Consider the following 27,343-nt stretch of genomic DNA (forward strand, 5'->3'; position numbering starts at 1 on the left):
CAACGTAAAATTCTGGGTCGATTCAACGATGTCCGACAGTCTGTTGTAATCACGTTATCGTTCGAACGAATTAAGGTATTTTGCAAGTAGGAAGGATAAGTTCGTAAATGGGTAATGCCGGTCAAAGTTTTCGTATATCCCCTATATTACGGTACTTCACTATATTCAGTGTTTTAATGATTTTTTTAATAAGTACTGCAGCCTATGACAAAAAATATGCACGTCCGCGTCTTCATATATCCTCCATATAACGGAGTTTAGTAAAATTTTAGAAATTTCGTAAACTTCCTGCACTTCATCAGAGAATGACATTCCATTTTTTTTCAATTCGTAGTATTAAATTTTGAGTACATTTTTGGACTTTTCGTACCAGTTTAGTACGAATTTCCAAAAGTCCCATATTACACGCTTACGCATCAAGACTGATACTCGTGCAAAATTTCAAAAGTCTAGCCTCAGCCGTCTCATCTGGGAGTTGATTATCGTTTAGTCAGTTATTTCACTGCTCTTTGACATGTATTTATATTACTAATATTATGCCATATCGGCCCGAAATCTCATATGCCCATCCTCTACAGAATTTTTTCCCTTTCGTCGAAGTATGGTATTTTTCAAAAATAAAAAACACTATTCTTCAATATCCTATCGGAGATTCAAGGAAATAGAATGCTAATATTTTATATCTCGCTATCCATAGCACACAACATCAGAATACAACTTTGTTCAAAGATTCATAGTAGCCACAAAAAAAAAATATTTTTAACGCTTTCCAAATACTATTTGCACAAATATATAAACTATTACATAAACTAAAAAACCAACACCAGTGATTTCAGTTGTTTAAATGGCTTTGGTTTTTGTCCAGTTTCGAATGTTTTGAATAACTAAATTTGGTTATTCCACTGGGGTCAAAACAGTTGGGTTTTTCGTTTTGGTTTTGCTTCGTAACTACAACCACTACATTGTGGCTAGGGGCCGTCCTAGAGGGGAAATTGATTTGAAAAGTTATGTGAAATAGTTCCTGTGATTTTATAAATGTTTTGGATTTTTTTACACAGAAAAGTGTATGAAAAATATTTTTGTGATGATGACCCAAAGAAATTTTGTTATCTAGCAAATTACTTGTATGTGGTAAACAAGTCAAACAAATGGAGGATATTTCAAAACAGTTTAGTTTTGAATGTGTCACGTGAATTTAAAAACAAACAAAAATCCAATTGACTGCTCTGGGTACTTTTTCCACTGCGTAGCACTAGTTCTCGCACACCATTGACCTTTAGCATTAAAACAACAACAAGGTCTACTTGTACTAATCCCAGTGCTACAGGCTAGCGCCTTGAAGACCCTATTCCAAATTTTCAATTTATCGCAGATAGTTGTGGTTATTGCCCCTCTCCCGACAATACCCATTGCATGAAAATGAAAATTAGTTGTTTTTCATTATTCCCTCATTATCAACCTACTGGTAATGCATAAGTTCGGGCGCAAGTGTCCACCAGGCCTACGATCATCCCTGAAAAAATGGAAATTCCAATTCTATATAGATAAAAATATAATTTGGATAAAGTCTCGCGTGCCAAAAATAATTGTTCCCGAATAAATTTTTCTACTTTGGTACAGCTCAAAATCATCTATATCTGAACAGTTTTCATTCATAATAAGTAAAGTGTTTTAAGCTGTAGAGGATTCCTTGTGCCAAAGTAATAACATATTATTTATTGAGACCGAAATTATTTATTTATTTTTATATTTTTAAACAAGCAAGCAAAGGCTATAGACGTGCGGGCCCGACCATTTGATATTTTACAACACTGCAATATGTTGAAAGAACCCTTATGTCCAAATTCATATTGGAAGATTTCACTTTTAGCTATTTGTCATCCATAGGTATTTGATCGTTGGTATTTGCCCTATATTTACGCACTCCCTTGTGTTCGTAGGTATTCAAAAAAATTTCACACGAAAGTTGTGGTCCATTTTACAGCTAAATATAATCCCACGGCCATCCAAAACACTTCTTCCCTTTCCGTAACTATCTCATGCAAAATTCCATGTCGATTGGTTTTTAATTATGACCTGTAGAGGAAAATTTTTATTTTATTTGGTCCTTTCGAACCTCCTTAATATGCATCTTAAAAAACAATAGGCTTTAATGTTGACCCTAACCCTACACCCATGTAAAATTTCGTGAGGATCGGACGATAATTGCGACCTATATATAATATCCTCAACAATTCAAATTTATTAGTCAAATTGAAGAACTCGCATGAGATATAAAATATGACAAAAGTTGTGGTCTATTTTACCTAAATATCGCCAAATATTGTTTAAATATAACTGCACAGCTCTGAACTTTAACTCCCTGAAAAATTCCACGTCAATTGATTTATAATTGTGGTCTGTAAAGCAACTGCAAAATCAGTATTTTTTTGGTTTTTCGTCCATTTCAACCCCTTAATATTTTGCGATCATCTTCAAAAACAATAGGCTTCTATTCTGAACCAGCCCCACCTTCAGTGACAATTCCGTGAGGATCGGGCCATAATTCCGACCAGTAGCGTGATTAAAAATTAATTAGCCCGACAGACATATATAGCATGACCGACTCAGCTCGGCGAGTTAGGAAGAACCATATATAGTTTCCTATTTCGGCGATCAATATTTCGATGTGTTTTTTGGCCCAATCAAATTTATGATACCCCCAACACATAGAGTTGTAGGGTATAAAAATGCATCCCTTAAAGGGGGGAACGAGAAAAAAATTATTTATTTCTGAATCGTTAGATATTAGCCGTTTGTGTGGGAAGTACAAAAAATTTCCCGATGTATCCCTCCTTTAAACTTAATCTTATATAGGCATAGAAATATACAAAATTAAAAAAAAAATAAAAACAAGTAAGCAAAGGCTATAGTCATGCGGGGCCGACCATGTGATTCCCTACAACACTACAATATGTTAAAAGCCCTCTTATGTCCAAATTCATTTTGAAAGATTTCGCGTAGCACTGCACAGATTTTACCTTTAGCATTTAGACCAGAGATATTTGCCCAATAGTTACGCACATCGTCGTGCTGTTAGTTGTTGTGGCAAATTTTACAGCTAAATATAGTCCAATGGTCATCAAAAATACTTGTATTCTTCCCTCTCCTTAACGCTCTTCTCAGGCGTGTCGATTGGTTTCAAATGTGTGATCACTAATTTTTTTCTGTTTTTGGTTCATTTGAACCGCTTTCATGCCTAGAGGGCATTCTGAATCGACAATCGACAATGAATTTGTCAACATCGGTTCAGCCATTTTTGACATATAAGTATCCTAGCTAACATCCCCTTCCTTTGTATATACACATTGTATATATTTCGCTATATATATCCGATATATTTACTATCGACATCTACGTAACGGTCAAAATTGACCTGTTCGCCTATTTGTAATTTCGCCGCGATTAAAAATATTCGCGGTTTAATGGAAATTTTGACTTTTATTTAACACAAATGTTATGGTCTAGTTCAACCACTAAATATTACCCGATGACCATCAAAATTGGAAGGCTTCTGCCCAGCCCTAAGCTCTAGCCCCATACTGACTTCCGCGTCGATTGGTCTATAATTGCGACCTGTAGAGCAACTGCAAAATTAGGAAAATTTTCAGTTTTTGATCCATTTCAACCCCTAAATATTATGCGATCATCTCCAAAAGAAATAGGGTTCTATTCTGGCTCTAGACCCACCTCCATTCTAAATTTCATGAAGATTGGGCCACAATTGCGACCTGTAGAGTGATTACAAATTAGCATGGACAGACGGACAGACGGACATACAAAGCTAGATCGACTCAGCTCGGCGAGATAGAAACATCCATATATACTTTCCTATGTGGGAAATCAATATTTCGTGGTGTTACATAATTTGTGGCCCAATCGAACTTATAATACCCCCAACACATAGTGTTGTAGGGTATAAATATTGCGCTGCGGCCTCTTTGTATGGTAAACCACAAAAAGAAGGGAGCCGATTTTTTTTCAAATTTAGAAAGCCGTGCTGACTTTCGTTTTATTGGTCAGATCTTTAAGTAAACTATTATCACGTCGTTTGACGAAATGTCTAAAATCACATTTTTTTAGAATTTACTTTTATTTTTATAAACAAAATTGAACTTCCTTTTCATCATTACATATCCTGTGGATTTCCTCAAGCAATCCATGAACAAGAAAAAAAACACAATAACACACACACACACATTCATGAACATGTACTGTACAAATGATACCACAGAGGAAAGTGAATTTAGTGGAACCTTTGTTGTTTTACTTCAAAGATTGTAAAAGCATCGCAGTGGCAGCAGCAGTTGTAGTTGTTGGAAGCAGAGAAACAAAAAAGCGAAAAATGAAAGCAAAATTAAATTTTCTTTTGGTATGTGGAACCATCTCAACATGTGTTGAAGGTCTCCTTGGTTTTGTTTCCCGGTTATTTTGTTTCGTTCATTTCCAAATGTTTTTGTTTTGTGTTTCGCTCGACTTGTTCTGCTTTAAAGTTTTTTGGGCTATGTTTTTGTGCTCGGATGTTTAGAAAATACCAGAGGAAATGAAAAAAAAAAACAAAAACATGGCAAAAACATCAAAACGGTTTTTTAATCTATTGTATTGCTCCTTGTAATAGTCTTTTGTATTAAAACATGTCTAGACTTCCAAAGGGTTTCTAAATTATTAGCCATTTTTGACAAAGGGATTCTTCTGACCAGTAACTATTTTCCCGTGGCAACCTGATTATGGGTGGCATGAAATTGTTTTTTACAGAAAATTAAACAAATTTGGCCGCGCACAGATGCCGAATCATCAAAAGAGGTTTCATTTGAAAAGGATATGTTAGAGGATGTTATTTGATATTTTTTGTTGGAATTATATCTGCTGTTGGAATGGGCATAGTTTAATCCCATGCATGATGGCATTAGTTTTCAACGAAAATAATATGATATTTGTATGTTTGTTGTGGATATGATACATAATATATTGATAAGAAAAAAAATAAGTTTGGGTTCAGGTAGAACGTAAGTGGAACAGTTGAAAGTGTCAGATGGTGGGAGATGTATGTTCACCCTACTCTCTGGAATCTAGTTGTATCCTTAGAGTTTAGTTTAGAGAATTTAGTTTTTGAAGATCAGTGCATCAAACTTATGATTAAAGGTTAAATATTTTATTATGTAATAGTAAAGTATGTGTACACTTGACATATGATCAAATTGCATATCCTAAAAATACCTAAAATTATATGCATATTTTTGAGAGGTATTTTTTAGAGGGAAGGCACCGTTATATAAGGTTATACCAAAATTTGGACATACATAAATTTAGAATAAGTTTAGATTTGTTCGAATTGGTCACCTTTGGCACGAATTATGCCCTTCAAATGGCCAATGAAACCGTCACACGCTGCCCGATTGTTGCTCAGCGGTATTTTGGCCCATTCCCGGCGAAGCGCTTGCTTGAGGTAATCGACACATTGGTATTTTTTAGTGCCAACCTTGCTTTCCAAAATACTCCAGACACAATAGTCCAACGGATTGGTATCCGGAGATTTTGGTGAACATTGTGCGCTGGAAATGAAGCGAGGAACCTCATTTTGTAACCATTCTTGGGTGACGCGAGCTGAGTGCGATGGTGCTGAGTCCTGTTGGAATGTCCAAGACCAAAATGTTTGCGTGCCCAAGGCTTTAATACACTCTCCAGAATATTTTGCGATAATATTCGGCATTTACTCTGATGCAACGGTCGATTAATACGAGCGGAGAGCGACCATCGGCTGTTATGGCGGCCAACACCATCACCATGTCCGGCGTTAAAGTTCTGGTGGCCAACCGAAGGTGCACATTTTCATTTTCTGGCAAGTAAACACGATCATTTTGTTTGTTTACAAACTGCTGGACAAGGAATGTTTTCTCATCGGAAAAAACCAAATTCCGTCAACCAAATTCACCACTTTCGACCAAGCGAAGCAACTCTTTAGTTCTTTTGAGTTTATTTTCTTTCTGTTGCGGTGTAGGTTCTTGCACTTTTTAAAATTTCAATGGCTTTAACCCGAGCTTATTTTTCAATATTTTCCGAATAGAATATTGCGATATATTAAGCTCACGAGCGATTTTTCGGCCACTTCGACGCGGGGGGTCTATCAAGTCGCTTCTTTACTTTTCAAACCATTTCTGCTGATGTTGCTGTTTTCTTCGGTCCACTTCCTTGACGTCGGGCTAAGCTAATTAAAAGTATAAAGAAATCACACTATTACGCGTAAATTCCATCACGAATAACTTTTTTTTCTGAAAAATTCTCAGCAAAATTCTTTTGTACGTGTATAAGCAATATAATGAGCTGTCACTTTATTAAATTTTAAATGGCTTACAAATGACAGCAGTCTGACGGGTTTTTCATCTCACCCTGTATATTGAATATGTTTGTGAATAATTTAGGACCGACCGGATTTAAAGTTGTTTTGTTTGGAAAAGCCCCAGCGTGCCAAAATGGGGAGGTAATTTATATCTTTCTAGAAAAGTCTGTGCAAAAATTTAATTTGTTTAATTGTTAGAGTTTTGTCGTGATACACATTGATAGGCTTACCTACAGACATGGGAAAAAACTATCAAAGAATTGCAGACTGATTATAAAGTTTACATGGTGGTGAAATGACAAATTTAATATACTCTCCATTTTTAAGTAATAACAAGTAAATAAGTAGCCTCCGCCGTGATTAATACAAAATGAGAACCTATATCAAAAAAAGTTTCTTTAAATCATTAGAAATTTTAGATGCAAAATTTTAGACAATTCCATTGAAAATATTGGGGGAAGCCATCAGAATACGAATATAGAGAGCTACCGTTATAAGGGAGATATATATGGACACATATTAAATGTTTTTTCCAAGGAGCTTTGTTGAAAAGTGAAATATAGCAAAATATATTCAATCTCATTCATCAGAGAAAGTGATATTAGTTAGACTGCTTATAACTCACGAACGGCGGAATGGATTTTGACAATATTCACAAATTCGGAATATCCTTTTGACAGTAAAGAGTAAAATCTAGAAAAATTGCATAAAATATGCAAATGAAAATATTAATATTTTCTGTAATATCTTGAGGAAATGATTATTTTCTGTCATATTTTTTACGTGTTGAGATTTTTAAACCCTACACTGTGATTAGTGATTAAGGTATTATGTTTTTGTGCATTTGTTCGTGACATCCAATTCAGGGTTTTCGTGCACCAAATGGCTAATATCAATTTCCGACGGCATTCAGCTTAAAAGCAAGTGCTTCAAGTTTTGGTGAAAATCGGTTCATATATAACTGTAGCTGTATATATGGGAGATATATGTTTCATCCTATTTGGTGTTAAAGTCCCCCACAATGCGAAATATGCACTCCACAACAATAATATTTGATAGCGGGCCGAAAATACCTCTGCCAAATTATATCGAGATCGGTTCGGATTTTTATATAGCTTCGATATACATCTCTATCACCATATATGTAATATCAGGCCAAATTGGATAGAAATTTTAATATTCAGCGGACTTTTTCCTTTTGTATGAACTCGGTTCGGTATACCTATTGCTCCAATAAATATTTATACACTACACCACAAAGTGGTGTAGGTAATAATGTCTTTTTGCATTTGTTTGTAACATGCAAAAGGAAACGAGATAGACCCATAGTTCCTTTTGATGATCTGCATAGAATCACTTTCTGAGTCAGTCCGTCCGTCCGTCCGTCTGTCCATGTATTCTTGTGAACAAAATGCAGGTCGCATTTATTATCCGATTGAGATGAAATTTTCCAAACAACATTTGTTTGGCCCAAGGACGAACCCTATTGAAATTGGAGATAATCGGTAAAAATTTAGATATAGCTCCCATATATATCTTCGTCCGATTTGCCTTTTATTGTGCACCAAAAATGTAATATCAGACCGAATAGTATGGAATTTTGCACATACAACCAAATTAGGACTGAAAATAAGTAAGCCAAATTTGATCAAAATCGGTTCAGATATAGCTATAGCTCCCATATATATTGTTCATCCGATTTGTTATTTTTGTCCTCGCAGCCGTAATATGCACTCTGTAACAACAATATTTGGGGAAATATATCAAATGCAGCTCAGAAATATATTTGCTAAATTTTATCCAGATCGGTTCAGATTTGGGTATAGCTCCCATATATAACTTCGTCCGATTTACCTTTTATTGTGCACCAAACGTCTAATATTTGCCCAAATGGGATTGAATTTGGCGCATACGACCGAATTGAGTCTAGAAGGTAGTATGCCAAATTTGGTGAAGATCGGTTCAGATAAAGCTATAGCTCCCATATATATTGTTCATCCGATTTGTTGTATTTGTTACCCACACCAGTAATATGCACTCCATAACAACGATATTCAGGGAAATATATCAAATATAGCTCAGAAATATCTTTGCTAAATTCTATCGAGATCGGTTCAGATTTGGATATAGCTCCCATATATATATTTATCTGATTTCAATTAATTTTGCACCAAATGGGCAATACAAGTCCGAATTTAAAAGATACAAATGCTTCGGCATATTTAGTCCTTTGAACTTAAAATTACAATTATAATCAAAGCGTGTATGATTGAATTCTCCCATAAAAACTTTTAATTGTTATGTGGAGCTCTACTAAATTAGCAAAGTGGTGTAGGGTATCATAAAGTCGGCCCCGCCCGACTTTAGGACTTTCTTTACTGGTTTTTAATATAGTTCTTATCGAATTCATATTATGCACTACACAGCAATGGTATTTGGTTCATAGTTGGTATGATCTTCTTCACACGAATTCTCAATAAAATCTTTTTTTACGGGAGCTTTACTAAATACGCATACCGGCCCGCCCTACATTTGAACTTTCCTTGTTGCTTTTTTTACTTATCGTTAGATTTTTAAGAAATTTTGCATGGGGTAGGTTTGTGATCAAATTAAAAATTGTTTTTAAAAAAAATGGATTTAAAAATTGTTCAAAAAAATGTTTCTAGATATTGCAATCACCCTTCAGTTCTCAACTAAAGACCAATAGACATAGAATGTTTTATAAGGTTAGAGCTTAGGACAGCCCTGAAAACTAGCATTTGGACCACCGACTATATCCTTTCCTTACTTGTTTTATGTTTGAAGTTTCTATAAGTATATAATTTTTCTAAAGAAATGGTGAATACAGGTTTACGTTATGGTATAACCTCCACGCAAAGGTACCTCTTGATTTTAGATATTTGAAGAACAGATATATCTGATATTTGTTTATTTTAGTTTGTACACCATTTCATGGCGTAAGTCTGAGTATACCTTTTCATTTTTCAATTTACACAATATTTTTAATTTCTCTAAAAAGTTTCACTATTTAAATCTTAATTAATTAATAGGTAACTTACGTTTTTATTGGGCATTTTAACTCACAATTATTGAGCTTGTAAAACGTGTTCAATGCAGTTGTTAATATTTTTTAGACTTTTCACTAAGTCAATGACAATTTCAGGGGTTAAGGTCAGTAATTGGATATCTTACTTTTACTTGAGTTTTATATAATTCTTGATCTCTTTCGGCAATTACTTTGAATGACAGCGTGAAAGTGTTTCCGTTTTTAATTAAGAATGAAACGCAACCTTCTGCCTTCATTTTAAATCATAAACTGAAGCAAAGGCTCCATTATAGCACCATTGCCAGCACATCGATGCGGCTAGAAATCCCCACAAAACTGGTTGGTCAGTTACACCATCAAACACTCTCCAACATACAACATGTGGGAGGAAAATTGCAATCGTGAAAAGAAATGCTGCGAGTTGTAAAACACGTTACTAGCAGAAATTACAACTCTTGGAACAACAACGAACACCACAACAGCCGGTAATTTTTTATGAGAATAACGAAAGCAAAATAGAGAACAATAAGGTTGCTTTTATATTTATTAACAAATGTATTGAACTTCTTGTATACCTCAGTCAGTGCAATTGAAACGGTTTGAGAAGAGAACAGAAAGATATTATTACCGTGGTAGAGTTAAGAGAAGAAATAGCATTGCTGTTGCTCAAAACCGTGTTCTAGCACATGAGCCCAAAAAAGAAATTATTTAAGAGAAAACAATAATTGTTTTTTTCTTTATATTTATGCATTCATTTCTATTGTTTTAAAACTTGGATTTTGTCCAAAATTGTTAATAAAGCGATTTTTTACAAACAAAAATATAAATTATATTTTAACACAGCTTATTTGGTTATTAAAAAAATACAAAAAATAGAAATTGGACTGGTGAGCGAGGTCTTGTTTTTGAGCAGCGATTTATTCCTATTTTGTACCCTACACCGTTTGGAAGAAACTTGAAAATTTTCAAAAAAAAAAAATGCATCGAAAAATACCGCTAAAATGATTTTATATGGTTATAGTGGGGTTATACAAAGTCGTGGTCCTGCATAAGTAATTTGTGTCATAGGTTGTAGTAACAGTTCCAAAATGCAAAATTTTAGCCTTCTATCTGAATACGTTCGAAAGATAGCGTGATTACAACAGACAGACAGAAGAACATCGCTAAATCGTCTTAGAATTTTACGCTGATCCAGAATATATATACTGTAAGGTCTATCTTGAATATTTCGAGGAGTTACAAACGGAATGACAAAGCCAATATACCCTCCATAGAATGGTGGAGGGTATAAAAAGCTGTAAGTTCGGCCGGGCCGAACTTTGAATATCCTCCACAATTTAGAACGAATTTGGCAATATTCAAAAAAAAAATAAAATCCTTTAAAAATTTTGTTAAAATCTTAAAAATACTGACTGTTGCCGTTATATTAGGGTCTATACGATGACGTGACCTGCATAGGCAACTTTTGTCATAAGCCGTTTCAATATCCAAATGCGAATCTTAAAAAAAATTGGTGAATAATCTAGCTAAAATTATCAAAATACCGAATATCGGGAGGTGGAGAGGGCTATACGAATATGTGTACCTGCACAGACAGTTTCTGTCTTAGGCTGTAGTATCCATTACGAACTTCAAATACCAAATTTGAAATAATTCCGGTTATTAGTGTCGCTAAAATCGTCACAATACCAAATTTGAAATAATTCCAGTTATTATACCAGATATCGGGAGGTGCCGTTATATTGGGGCTATACGAAGACGTGGACCTGCACAGACAATTTTCTGTCTTAGGCTGTAGTATCCATTACGAACTTTAAATAACAAATTTGAATAAGGACTTAGGCTGTAGTATCCATTACAAACTTCAAATACCAAATTTGAAACAATTCCGGTGAATAACGTCGCTAAAATCAAAAAAATACCGAATATCGGGAGGTACTGCTATATGGGGGCTATACGAAGACTTGGACATGCACAGACAATTTTCTGTCTTAGGCTGTAGTATCCTTTACGAACTTTAAATAACAAATTTGAAAAAAAAAAAACGGTGAATAAGGTCGCTTAAATCACCAAAATACCGAAAATATAGCCCATTTTCAATACCAAAAATCCCACAGACATAATATAGATTTGAGTAAATTTTTATCAACCTAATTCATGTCGTTCGGAAGCTTGACGAACGGACATCGCTAAATCGACATAGAATTTTATGATGATCAAGAACATATATATACTTTGTGGAGTCTAAAATATATAATTCGAGGTATTACAAACGGAATAACAAATTTAATATACCCTTCATACTATGGTGGAGGGTAAAAAAAGAGGTTTTATAGGTTCTTGCTGTGGTATAGCCCCCATATAACTCCACCGACAGATTTAAGGTATTTTGAGTGTTTAATCACAACCCAATTATGCTGTTAATTGGGAGTATGTGTTCCTATTATGTAGGAGACATCTTTGCACAGAACTGTCAATGTAGGTCTAGGTTTGGGTATAGACCCCATATAACTGTACCTCCCCATATTTCGTATTTATGATTTGTGTCACACTTTTCACAGGATATGTCTTAAATTTCGAATTTCAATTTGTTCTAATTGATACTACATCCTATGACAGAAATTTGCTCAAGCGGATCTTCATCTTCGTATAGGCCACACAAAACGATGCCTCAATATATTCGGATTTTTTATGATTTTTGCGACATTATTCACCGGAATTGTTTAAAGTTTCGTACGGTAAGTTCGTAATTGGTGCTACAGCCTGTGACCGAAAATTGCCTACACGTCTTCGGTACTTCCCATTTTTTCTTCATTTTTATGGTTTTATCTGTATTTGCCAAAGCTTTTTTTCGCGTTTTTTCTTTTTTTTTTTTTGGAAGATTTGTAATTTTTTTAATGGTGGATGATAGACAAACTTTTAAACATTTCTGAACTTCTAGGAAAAAATCTAAAAATTTAGGACAAATGTGCAAATTTCATTAAAGATTTGTCGGACTAAAATCAAAAAGTCCCTTAGTATTTTTCCTTACCAGAAAGATCCCCACACTAATTATTACCCGTTTTGCATAAGCATTTTGAATCAGAATCTGAAACTTGTGCAGAAAGAACTTGGCAGAAATTATTTACTGTTAGCTTGCAGTATTAATTACAACCTTATTCATTGAAGGTGTGGGGTAAAGGGCAATAACTTTTGCAAACATCTTCTGCAAAAATTTTCTTGGTTAGCAATATTTTCTCTGTGTTGATTTTCTCTTGGATTTAAAGGCAAACCGGCTTTACGGTGAGAATGTGTGCCTGCGTCATACACATTTGTTTGTTGTATGAGATCGAGTTCCAACATTCGAGCTTTGTTTTTTGTTATTTCAAGGAGCCTATACTTAGTTTTGCTAACCGCCCCTTGAAAATGCCACATTTTACATGACAATGTAAAATGTTTCATTTCTATGTTGTTACAATGACTCTCTACAAAGAACAGCTGATTTTATTTTGAGAACTGAAACCAATTGTTTGGTGTGTTTGCCAAATCTCCCGCCAGGTATTATTTCTCATTGTATTCTTACATTTTCTTTCGTCGTAGTTTAGTATTGGAGTAGGTTTGAGCATTTTGTATACTTTTACGCATTCGTCATACACAAATTCACTTTGCGAAGTAATTAGGATGTCAAGCAAGTTTTTGTTAATGTTAGAGAATAATTTTTCCATACTATGGAGGGTTAACCTTGTCATCCCGTTTGTAAATTCTCGAAATAATCACATTAAATCCTACCACATATACATCTTCGTATGGCCCCATATAATAGTAACTCCTGGTATGGTTCAAGTCATATTTTTCACATTTGGTAGATTAAATCTGAAAAAATATTGTAAGGAGAATTTATACTTACTGCGTACCCAAAAAATTAAAATACAGCTGTTTTGGTTAAAATTTTCAGCTGGATCAATGAGGGGAGCTATTACATGGGGTCTAAGAATAGTGAACTGATATAACCCATTTTCAATTCCAAACATCATTGGTATACTACACGTCTATGATAAATTTCTATTTCATATTTTGATCCCCAATTGCATTGCTATGGGCGGATACATAGACATACGGACATCATACAATGTTATAGATCATTAAAAAAATATATCAACACACATCTATGTTAATCCTCTTTAATTTCAGGATGACTGTCAAACTTATGAAATTATCCATTAAAGTGTATTTTTAAATCAATATTTGAATTACATTGTTTTCGTACTCAGATAAAAAAATGCATTCTGCTTCAACAAGCTTTTCCAAAACATGATGTATGGTTTTCAAAACCAACAATTTATTGAATAAGCACTCTTGATGAAAAACATTTCAGACTTTCTCTGTAGTTCAATTATATATTTAGCAAACAATTTGAGCAGAAATATAAGCTCATGTTGAGGGAAAACAAAATTAACTAAACCCGCCAATAAAATGAGCAATACATAGACACATTTTAAATAGTACTTAAATGGAGTAATATCAGATGCGGGTGCAAGAAATTGCTGAAATCCAAAACAGTAGCCTCAAATTATTTAACAAAATTACCAAATATGAAAATATAATTATAATGTATAAACCTTGTTGAAAAGTTGACAAAATGAACAAATAAAAACAAGTAAGCAAAGGCTACAGTCGAGCGGGGCCGACCGTTGAATACCCTACAACACTATAATAAACGATACAGTTTATATAGGCGAGAAACTCGAAGGAATTCCCCAAGATATTGTGACAAATAATAAAAGAAAACCATCAGGTTTCGTTCTCTAATTATCGAATAATAGCAACTTAAACTAATTTGCTAATTTCCAATTTATTGATAGATGTTGCACTTAAATGGTCTTTCTAGATCTGGAACCAATATTTCCCAAAGACCTATAATCTCTCAGAAGTGGCAAAAGATTAACATTTATTATTGGTTTTTGACTGAAACGCATCTATATGAGATACAGACATTTGACTATATTCTTCAACGAAATCAGCGTTAACGAAATAGTCAGAATTGCGTCTTTCCTGTAATTGTGAATTCTCCAAAAAGTCACTGGAATGGACATTTTCGTATTTAGTCTACAAAAGTTGGCAAACTATTTCACACATTGAATATTTTTGGATGGCCATCCAAAACTGCTTGGCGTTTGCAATGTCCGGTAACCCCAATTCAAATGTGCGTGAGGATCGGGCAATAATTACGACCTGCTGAAAATTTTGCAGTTTTTTGGTCCATTTCAACCCTTAAATATATGGCGATCATCTCCAAAATTTCGGATCGGGCCATAAATGCGATCTGTATATGATATCCTGATATCCTAACTACTTAGTTTTGTTAGCTGTAGAAATATTACCAAATGTTTAATTCAAAATGAAAATATGCCAAAAATATGACAAAATTGAAAAAATATGAGAAAATGTTACAAAATCAATATTTTCATCTTTAGGGAGATATTTTTATGCGATTTTTTTAGACGTTTTATCTTTCCTGCTAGGAGGTCATTCTGAATTAATGAGAACTGTCGAAATCAGTTCAGCCGTTCTCGACATATAAGAGATTTTTCAAGCATATCTTCTTTGATAGACATATATATCGCACATATTTTGCTATATATCCGATTTGTTGGATGTTAACATCAATGTAAAGGTCAGAAGTAACCTTGTGATGGCTTTGTGACATTGCCGGGATTTAAAATATTCACGGTTTAATGAAAAATTTTGATTTTTTTCAACACAAAAGATATGGTCTATTTTACCCGCTAAATATTATCCGATGACCACCCAAATTGGTAGGTCTCTTCCCCGCCTTAAACTCTAGCTACATGCGAAATTCCGTTTTTCATTTTTTAAGTATTTGGTCCATTTCAACCCCTAAACATTTGGCGATCATCTCCAAAAGCAATAGGGTTCTATTCTGGTCCAAGCCCCAACTACATTCTAAATTTGGTGAAGATCGGGCCATAATTGCGACCTGTAGAGTGATTACAAATTAACATGGACAGACGGACAGACGGACGGACATACATAGCTAGATCGACTCAGCTCGGCGAGCTAGGAAGATCCATATATACTTTCCTATGTGGGAAACCAATATTTCGTGGTGTTACATAATTTTTGGCTCAATCAAACTTAATAAAATTAAATGAAAAGCGTTATATGAGGGCTATACGAAGGACCTGCATACGAATTTTTTGGCATAGGCTGTAGTACCCAGGTTGTCCAATACGAAAGTTTAAACGACTCCGGTCTATAATGTCGCTAAAATCACCACCGAATATTGTCAGGTAACTTTATATGAGAGCCATACGAAGACAAGGAATTGCATACGTTTTTTTTGTGTCATATGCTGTAGAAAATTTGAAACAATTCCATTCTGTAATGTCTACGTAATCCCCAAAATACCTAATATTGGGATGTACTATACGAAAACGAGGACCTCTATCTACAATGTTTTGCCAGCAGCAGTAGAACATGTTACCAACTCCTATTGTCAAATTTGGAATTATAAATTCGCAATAGCTAAAAATCTTTGTAGTATAAAATTGTCTATATAGGCTCCAGGTTTTGATATGGTACCTCATGACGATTTCACCCACTTTATTGTTCTCTGAAAACTTTTCCGCACAACCGATCTTACTGGCATAAAGTAAAATACGTTTGAATCCAGATTCTTTTATGTAAAAATGTTTTTAGCTAATGGTGGAGGATATTTAAAGGCCGAACTTAATGTTATTTTACTTGCTTTTTTTCTATAGGACTTAAAAATTAACCATTATATAGGAACTCTAGCTATATCTATATTTAGTCCACACTTGACAGACTTCGTCTATATTCGTAAATCTATCGTAATAAAGTTGTATAATGAAACTAATCACTGGGTGAAGATCTGAACCAATTTTTACCACATTTCAAAACATTGCTTCTTGACTGAATTCAGATAGGGTATAAAATAGAATGGCTTTCAACATCAAACATATTTTTTGATTATTATTCAAATGTTCTATTTTTTAACCATCCTCTAAGTAATTTGTGATAATATCTGAAAATGATTATTCTGGCCCTCTGGAGGATCAAGTCATATTTGCGAATTTAATTTTCCATTTTAAATATAAAACATGTAAAAAAACATTAAGTTCGGCCGGGCCAAACTTTTAATACCCTCCACCTTAGGGTAAAAGAAACATTAGAAGAAATGTGGCAAAAACCATTAAAATGCCGAATATCGGGAGGTACCGTTATATGGGGGCTACACCAAAACGTGGACCTATAATTACAATGCTTCGCCACGCGAACTAGGACCCATTATGACCCACAAATACCAATTTTTAGACAAATCAGTGAAAAATGTGGCAAAAACCATCAAAATACCGAATATCGGGAGGTACCGTTATATGGGGGCTATATCAAATCATGGACCCATGCATGCAATGTTTCGCCACCGAAGCTGGAACCCATTATGACCAACAAATACCAATTTTCAGACAAATCCGTGAAAAAATGTGGCAAAAATCATTAAATTACCGAATATTGGGAGGAACCGCTATATGGGGGCTACACCAAAACGTGGACCTATAATTACAATGTTTCGCCACGCGAACTAGGACCCATTATGACCCACAAATACCAATTTTTAGACAAATCAGTGAAAAAATATGGCAAAAACCATCAAAATACCGAATATCGGGAGGTACCGTTATATGGGGGCTATATCAAATCATGGACCCATGCATGCAATGTTTCGCCACCGAAGCTGGAACCCATTATGACCAACAAATACCAACTTTCAGACAAATCCGTGAAAAAATGTGGCAAAAATCATTAAATTACCGAATATTGGGAGGAACCGCTATATGGGGGCTACACCAAAACGTGGACCTATAATTACAATATTTCGCCACGCGAACTAGGACCCATTATGACCCACAAATACCAATTTTTAGACAAATCAGTGAAAAAATATGGCAAAAACCATCAAAATACCGAATATCGGGAGGTACCGTTATATGGGGGCTATATCAAATCATGGACCCATGCATGCAATGTTTCGCCACCGAAGCTGGAACCCATTATGACCAACAAATACCAATTATCAGACAAATCCGTGAAAAAATGTGGCAAAAATCATTAAATTACCGAATATTGGGAGGAACCGCTATATGGGGGCTACACCAAAACGTGGACCTATAATTACAATGTTTCGCCACGCGGACTAGGACCCATTATGACCCACAAATACCAATTTTTAGACAAATCAGTGAAAAAATGTGGCAAAAACCATCAAAATACCGAATATCGGGAGGTACCGTTATATGGGGGCTATACCACAAGGTGGATCTGTACATGCAATGTTTTTCGACACGCTCAGGGACCCGTTATAACCTACAAATACCAATTTCCAGACAAATCCGTGAAAAAATGTGGCATAAATCATCAAAATACCCAATATCGGAATGTACCGTTATATGGGGACTATACCAGAACGTGGACCGATTTATCTCATTTTCAATACCAACCATCCTAGACACAATGCAAATAGCTCTGCTAAATTTTGGCGCTCTACGTCAAATAATGTGGGCTGTACCGTGATTTCAACAGACGGACAGACAGACGGACATCGTTAAATCGACTTAGAATTTTATGCTGATTATGAATATATATACTTTATGGGATCTAAGACGAATATTTAAGGATGTTACAAACGGAATGACAAAGTTAATATACCCTCCTTTCCAAGGTGGAGGGTATAAAAATGACAGAAAGGCTCAATTAGGAAGGCGTAAATCTCTGAAGTCGGGTAGACTAAATAGCGGGTATATCGTGGACACTATCAAACATATAGTATCCCCTCCACCGAAAATAGTAGGGTATTAAAACATATTTAGAGATCTATTACATTAGCCAATGCCACAAGAACAATTAGAGGTCTTCTGTAAGAAACCACATAGATCTTTTAAAAAATGAGAACATTTTTTGCATTAATTGTTTATTTAAAATTTTAAAAAAATAGGACATTTTGATTCCCTTTAAGAGTTTTCAATGAACTCCTGTTGATAAATCACTTATTGTAGTCAGCCACTGTGCGATGCCTTTGTTGATGTATACTCCTCTAAAGTATATTCACCTTTACTTTATATTGTACAAGAGTAAGAACAACAAAACGTAAAAATAGGAGAACTATTTGCTATTCAAATTGCCAAAAGGCCGAGAACCAGCCCTCAAGGATAGATGGAAAGCTATTCAACACCGGTATTTACAAAACAAAACAATAATTCAATTAGCTTTTAAATCTACAGATAGAGCAAGAGAAATCAACACGCCAGGGGAATTTCCAACAACGATGCTGCTTACCTTTTTTTTTTTTTTTTTGCTCAGAGCTAGACGACAATCGACTTCAACAGGCGTACGAACTGTCAGTGAATGGTTATGCCCAGTAGCATTGGTACTGGTACTATGAATTGAGTTAAAAACCAAACAAATGTCTTCTTTTTCGACTCTAGCAAACATAGATTTTCGTAGGTGTGGCGTATGAGTGTTCATCACAGTAGCTATTTTTCCCATTCACAAAATGTAGACGGAATGCCAAAAAAAGAGAAAAAACGGAAGACCATCATCATTGCATACAAATGCAATATCCTTTTTTTTTGCTACAAACACCCGTACACGCTTTTGGCTTTACTCGAAATCGGTTGTGATTTTTTTTCGTTCGTTGCAACTTTAATGCATTCATTTGTTCATTCAGCAAAATGGGAAGGAAGAAAATTGTGAAATACTAAAATTCCGTAACGTACGTACGTGGGCCGGAGTATAGTAAACGTAAAATGAAAATACAATTTTTACGTTACAAACGTAATTTTTTTTTTTTTTTTTTTGCTTTGGCTTTTCCGTTGCATTTTCTATGAGTGAGGGCCTGACTATTAAAAGCGCACAGAAAGAGAAACATGTTGAGAAAATGAAAAGCAGAATATAGGCACATCGCAAAGACCACACAATCAAATTATTTTTTATGTATTCCTTGTGTCTTGCATATGCAGTCAAATTAACTTTTGTTTCTTTTTTTTTGGGAGAAAAAATCTGTCCTGTACCAAATGTCTTTTGTACGATTTAATTACGATGTGAGGAATAATGGGAAATTCTTGAGAAAGGTAAAGCAGGGCAAAAGTATTTTATTGCACAGAAAACATGGATTGAACTTGGCAAAAAAATTACAAGTCATTTGGCCTGGTAGAACTTCTTTTTAAGGGAATACATTTTTTGCAATAGAGGGCACATATTTCCAAAGTAAGATGATCAAATTGTACGTATTCAGATTTTTTCAAGTTTCGGCCGAAATTGTAATCAACCGATTTTACAATAAAGTATGTCTTTACATGATGCTGCTTATAAAAGGTTTGGATGAAGTTCCTTTTATATACCCTCAGCTATATGGCTAGAGAGTGTATATATTATTTGATACGGCCAAAGCGTGTCTCATAGAAATTAAGGTTTTAGACCATAGGTCTCTTTGGACCATATTTTGGAGTCCGTCCATCCGTCTGTCTGTCTGGCTGATGCGCACTATAACTCTCGAAGGGAGTATCCGATTTGGTCCAAACTTTGTACATCGTAATATTATTATTGAACTTAGATCGAGTTCGGAGATGGGCAATATCGGTCCTCTACTTCTGGTGGAAAAAATTACTTTACAGGGTCTGGTGTGATGATGGAATATACCGTTTCACTTCTTTTGGTAGCTCACACAAAAAACGCGAAATTAACATCCGATTCCATTCTGACTAGGCACATCTCAATATTTCTATCAACACAGGATCCGTTATAAAGATGGTAGAGATCGGATCATTCCTTCTGATTCCTCTCCCACAAAGCGTCAAATTTTTAAATAACCAAAGCGATTATAAAATCCAAAACATGCCTCCGGATCTCTTCATATTCCACACATTTCATTATATCCTCCACAGTGGTTCAACATTTTGAATGTCCACGAAGCTTATAAAACCAAAAGTCCAATCAGACTTAGTAAATCTCAATATCTCCATCAGTACAAGTTACAAAGATGGTAGAGATCGGACATTTCTTCTGGTAACTACCAGACATGGGGTTCAAAATCTCTTCAAATTTCACACATACACGGTGAGATAAAAAAAAACTGCAATAAAGTCAAACGACAGAATTTTTACATATTATTTTGAATTTTATTGAATAAAAACAAAAAATGTCGGAAATAGCATTAAATTTTAAAATAAGTTTAGATTTGTTCGAATTGGTCACCTTTGGCACGAATTATAGCCTTCAAACGGCCAAAGAAACCGTCACACGCTGCCCAAATGTTGCTCTGCTGTTACACTTTGGTATTTTTTAGTGCAACCTTGCTTTTCAAAATACTCCAGGCAAGGCTTTAATAGACCCTCCGGTCGATTAATACGAGCGGAGAGCGATAATCGGCTGTTATAGCGGCCCACACCATTACCATAGGCGGCGCTTGAGTTCTGGTGCCCAACCGATGGTGCACATTTTCAGATGACCCCTTGACAATTAAACACGATCATTTTGATCAAACTGCTGGAGAACGAATATTTTATCATCGGAGAGAACCAAATTTGGCAGTTCAACACTTTCGGCCAAGCGAAGCAACTCTTTAGCTTTTTTGAGTCTATTTTCTTTCTGTTGCGGTGTAAGTTCTTGCACCTTTTACTTTTTGGAAATTCAATGGTTTTACCCCGAGCTCATTTTCAATATTTGCCGAATGGAATATTGTGATATGTTCAGCTCACGAGCCATTTTTCGGCCACGGCGACGCGGGTTTCGATACTTTTCTTTACTTTTCGAAGCATCCTGCTGATGTTGCTGTTTTCTTCCGTCCACTTCCTTGACGTCGGGAAACGCTACCAGTATCACGGTAACGAGCGATGGTACGAGACACTTAAGATTTATTCACATTTAAATGCTGGAGTGCTCTAAAGATAGCCACTTGTTGTTTTCCAGCCAAAAATATAAAGAAATCGTACTATCACGCTTGAATTCCATCACGATTAATTTTTTTTTCTTTAAAATTCTAACCAAAATGCACAAGTCAATATATATTTCAATAATCGAACATCGGCAGAGGGCATACATCTGCCCGCAAACCCAACTGATACTTTTTTTTGGTACAAATGTTAAATGTGGGTTAGACTAAACATATTCAAATTATTTTTCCTATCACAGATGCTGTTTTAGTCAGGTATTTTCGTCAACATCTCAAACACATTACCTCTAGAGGACACATACTAAAATAGAAAACTCACGTTCATTTAACGACCAAACGAAGACACATTTCCTAAAACGTGCAAAAATGCCTTTGCAGCTACTTTCTTTGGTTTTTAAACTTTCGTCCTATTTGAGAAAAAAAAATGTGCTCAAATACATTTCTCTGGCATTTTTATTCCCATTCTCGGTAAAAAAGAGGAGATTACTTCATGTTGGAAGGGTGAGATTAAAGATTGAGATTCAAAATGTTGAATAATTATAACTCTTATGAAATGTGAAAGAAGAGTCCAATTGTCTTCAAGTTTTTCGCAATATTTTTATCAACACAAGATGAAGTGTGGAGATGGGAAACATCAGTTCACTCCTTCTAGTACCTCCCAAACAGGGTCAAAATTTTGAATAACCATGAAGCTCATTAAACGCGAAATTGGTATCCGATTCCATTTTAATTCAGCCCATCTCAATAATTCTATCAAAACAAGATTAGTTATAAAGATGGTAGAGATCGAACCATTCCTTGTGGAACTTCCCCATAGAGGGTCAAAATTTTGAAACACAAAACGCCCATAAAACACCATATAAGCATCCAATTCTTTTCAAATTTATGATTTCGCATACATTGGATGTAAATGTTCAGTTTCCGTGTAATTTTGCCCATACCAATATTTTTATCTATATTAGATAAAGTGTAAAAATGGAATACTTCGGTCCACTACATCTAGGACATCTCGCACATTTCAACATTTTCTTAAAAATATCACGTATCTCATATAAAGTGAAGAAAATAGTCAATATAGTCAAAACCTAGCACATCGCATACCGATAGCTAAAACGCAAAAAGGCGCAACTAACAAGAAATTTAAAATTAAGTTTTTTAATGAATTGTGAAATTAAACTACATGTCTTGACTACGTCTGCGATCAAAAAGGGCACTGTTATTAACTTAAACAAGTAAAAAAACATTAAGTTCGGCTGGGACCATTATGATCCACAAATACCAATTTTTAGACAAATCAGTGCAAAAATGTGGCAAAAACCATCAAAATACCGAATATCGGGAGGTACCGTTATATGGGGGGCTATACCAAAATATTGAGATTTCGGAGTTTTTAGCTATTATTTGTGATCACTTTTTCAAGCACGAAATAGCCAATATTTTAAAATGGCCATAACTCCTTAAATATTGAGTTTTCGGCGTTTTTAGCTATTATTTGTGATCACTTTTTATTTTTGCTTCTCCTACGCTATTAGGTTTTTGTTAGTGACGTTTTTTTTGCTCTTTATCTAATGATATACGAAATCGATAACATTGGCCCATTGCTTCGGAAACAACTCCATAGGGGGTCAAGAGTTTGAATAATCATAACAGAAGTCAAAATATATTTAATCAAACATTTGGAGACGGTATACATCTGTCGTCAAAACCAGACCCAGACCGTGAAGCTCCTTCACATCATTACATTATAACTTTTACTTCAGGTAAAGTAACTTTTACTTTTCTTAATTTTATTCAAAGCGTGGAAAATTAGACCTAACATTTAATGTTTAAATTTTCTTTGTATTAACGAACAATACCACAGCAGACAAACTAAAGTTCAAGTTCATTAAATTTGAATGTGTCTGGCTGGCTGACACTCACTCACACACACACACAAAATGGTTATTGCATTCTCTGCAGAATGCCAAGCGGCAATAATTAAAACGGAAATACAAGCAATTAAGTGCGGCAACCGGCAAGTGAGACTGGAAATGGGGAAATAACACCTGTCACCATATAACACTTCAATTGCCATCTGACAACGATGTTAATTTAAATGTTTGCGGGAGGATAATTACAGTTTACAATGCTTCTACAAACGAAAAATAATCAAAGTTAAGGCGAGGTTAAACAACTATTGAGATGAGATTGTGGTAAAGTGGGAACCTAATTAAATCTCAGGACAAAAATAGCTTTTACGGCTAAGAAGACAATTACTGTTGTAGTACAGATTTCGATGGTCGCAAAAATCTGATTAGACATATTGATGTTATGTATTTATAACATCTACCAAACTGTGGTCACGGTATTATGTCTTTGAGCATTTGTTTGTAACATAGAGAAGGAAGCGAGATAGACCCACAGTTCCTTTTGATGATCTGCATAGAATTACATTCTGAATCGATTTATACATGTCCGTCCCTCTGACCATGTATTTTGTAAACAACCTACATTTATTTAGCCCAAGAAGATTGGTGATAATTGGTCAAAATTTAGATATAGCCCCCACATATATCTTCTTTCGATTTGGCAAATTTGTAATATTAGTCCAAAAAGGATAACATTTGCCTAATGCGACCAAATTGAGCCTAGCAAATTTACTGAAAATCGGTTCAGATACAGCTATAGCTCCCATATATATTGCTATTTGAAATATTAAGATGTACCAAGTAAGAATGGAATCGGATTTTATTTTCGTTTTTTATGAGCTTCATGGTTACTCAAAATGTTGAGCCTTTGTGGGGGAGGTACCGGAAGGGGTGGACCGATATATCCCATCTTCACAACAGATGTTGTGTTAGTAGAAATAATGGGATGTGTGAAATATAATGATTTTGGTTATTCAAAACATTGTTCTTTTGTATGGGAAGTACCAGAAGGAATAGTCTGATCTCTACCGTTTTTATTACAGATCCTCTGTTGATAGAAATATTCAGATGTGCCAAGTCTAATTCAAATCGGATATTAATTTCGCGTTTTATTAGCTTAATGGATATTTCAAATTTTGACCTTTTGTGGGGGCGGTACCAGATGGAGTGGACCGATGAATTCCATATTAACACGACATCTTGGGTTTATACAAATATTAGGATGTGTGAAATTTTTAGACAATCTGACTCTTATATCACATTTTATAAGAGTTGTAATTATTCAAAATTTTGACCCTTTGTGGGGTAGGTACATGATGGAGTGGACCGATATTGTCTATTTTTGCACCTGCACTGACGCAAATATTGGGATTTGCAAAGTTGGAGCAAATTCAGATAATATTTCCTCTTTCTGTGCAGAAAATATTTTTTTTTAACATTTCGACCTATTGTGGGGAAGGTACCAGAATGAGTGGACCGATATTGCCCATCTCCGAATCCGATCTAAGTTTGACAAAAATATTACGATGTACCAAGTTTGAACCAAATCGGATACTCCCTTCGAGAGACGGACGGACGGACGGACATCGCTAGATCGACTCCAAATGTCCTCAAACGGATTTGGTCCAAAGAGACCCTAAGTGTAAAACCGTTATTTCGAGTCGGCACGTTTTGACCGTATCAAATGATATATACCCTCTCTAGCCATATGGCTGAGGGTATAAAAAAATCCAAATTGGTGATTTTGACTAAATTACCATTACTGAAATCTAACATATTTAATAATTCACACACATAAGTGTTTCCCACTAAATCCAGCTCTTTTATGGAGCATTTCACATGAGTCGTCTAAGATTTTATTTACCACAAATATAAAAGTTATGCATAGAAGCCCCAAAAACTATTTCAATATGAGTTTCGAGAGTTTAGCTATCAACTTTCTCGGAAATTGTGCAATATTAATTTTACCCGTTTATATTGAAATTTCTTGAGAGTCGATTAGCAACAGCATAATTGCGCCAAAGTATGGCAAGATGGTGTTCAATGCTAAATTTACACTCGGATCGATTTTGCATTGATATTGGGAAATCCTTAGTAATACAAACAATAGAAACTATCTAAAATATGAAATGCGTTCGAACATTTGTTGAAGATTTATAGTTCTGAGGTATTCGGTATTTCGCAAATTAATTTTTGCTTTGAAAAATACAAAATATTTTCAAATAAACTTTTTACCTCTATCAATAGTCTATTTAGCTTTGCTGAAAACTTGTTATTTTAATTGGAATACATGATTTAACATACATTTAACAAAGTTAAATTAGAATCAATCTTACATAATTACTCAATTTAGCATAACATATTTAAATCTTAATGATATACATGACTTTCATATTTGGTCATGCGGAAAACAATATTATTTCAATTGCATGGTCATGCCCAACATAATTGATTCCAATTATCAATCTTAATTTTCACAATCATCACTTTAAAATCAATTGAAATATTTTTCCTCATCTCGGTTTGACTTTGGAATTTTATGCAGAAGAAGAAAAACAGCGCGCACAAAGGCACACACAATAAGAAATCCTCAACTCACAACATTTTTCCAATAAATATATGTTTAACAGTAACAGAAGGCAGAACTAAAAGGCTAACAAAGCACAGGAGTCCAAGATAGTCATTATATCCTACAACACTATGTGCTGGGTGTATTATTGGTTTGATTAGGCCAACAATTATGTAACACCTCGAAACATAGGTCCTGGATACGCAGGATACTATATACTATCTTCCTATATCGCCGAGTTGAGTCGATCTAGCTATGTACGTCCATCCGTCTGTCCATGTTAATTTGTAATCACGCTACAGGTCGCAATTATAGCCCGAAATTATGCATGGAGATTAGGGTCAGAATAGAAGCCTGTTGTTTTTGGAGATGATCACAAAATATTTAGGGATTGAAATGTACCAAAAAAACTTTTTTGTTTTTGTTCCACGTGTCACAATTATGAACCATAACTTTTGTGAAAAAAATCAAGAATTCCACTTAACCGCGAATATTTTTAATACCGGCGAAATCACAAAAGGTCACATCTGATTATGAGAGTAATGTAGATAGCTTTGATATCGGATATATAAAACAAAATAGGTACAATATATATGTAAAAGAAATTGATATTAGTTTTTTCGCTTATAAGGCAAGAGCCGCTGGACTGATTTTGACAATTCTCACCAATTTGGAATAGCTTCTTGCCAGAAAAGATTTTATTCTCTTCTAATAAAATCGCGTAAAAATATGTCAAAATATGTCAAAAAGAGTAAATCTTTTTATGCCCTAACCTGGTTAAGTTCGAAAATGGGCCATCTCGGTCCACGTTTTCGTATAGCCCCCATATAACGGTACCTCCCGATATTCGGTACTTTCATGATTTTAGCGCCAGCATTTACCGGAATCGTTTTAAATTTCATATTGTAAGATTCTAATTGGTACTACAACCTATGGGAAAAAAATTTGTACGCAGGTCCATGTCTTCGTATAGCTCCTATGTATATGTACCTTCCGATATTAGGTACTTTCATGATTTTAGCGCCAGCATTTACCAGAATTATTTCAAATGACAACAATTTTTCCATACAAGTCTACGTCTTCTTATAGCCACCATATGACAGTACCTCCCGAAACTCGGTATTTTTATGAAATTTTGTATTTAAAGTTCTTAATGGGTACTACCGCCTATGACAAAAAAAATTCGTATGTAGGTTCACGTTTTCGTATATCCCCTATATAACGGTGCATCCCGATATTCGGTATTTTGATGATTTTAGCGACATTATTCACCGGAATTGTTTAAAATTTGGTATTTGAAGTTCGTAATGGGTACTGCAGCCTATGACAAAAAAATTTCTTAAGCAGGTCCACGTCTTCGTATAGTCTGCATATAACAGTTTTCATTTGAGTAGTGGTAGTGGGAAACAGTTTTCATTTGAGTAGTGGTTTCCGGAATATTTTGGAATTTTTTGAAGTAACTTCCAAATAGTGGAAG

This window comes from Musca domestica, unplaced genomic scaffold, assembly GCF_030504385.1.
Source record: "Musca domestica strain aabys unplaced genomic scaffold, Musca_domestica.polishedcontigs.V.1.1 44, whole genome shotgun sequence".
In the NCBI taxonomy this organism is placed as follows: domain Eukaryota; kingdom Metazoa; phylum Arthropoda; class Insecta; order Diptera; family Muscidae; genus Musca; species Musca domestica.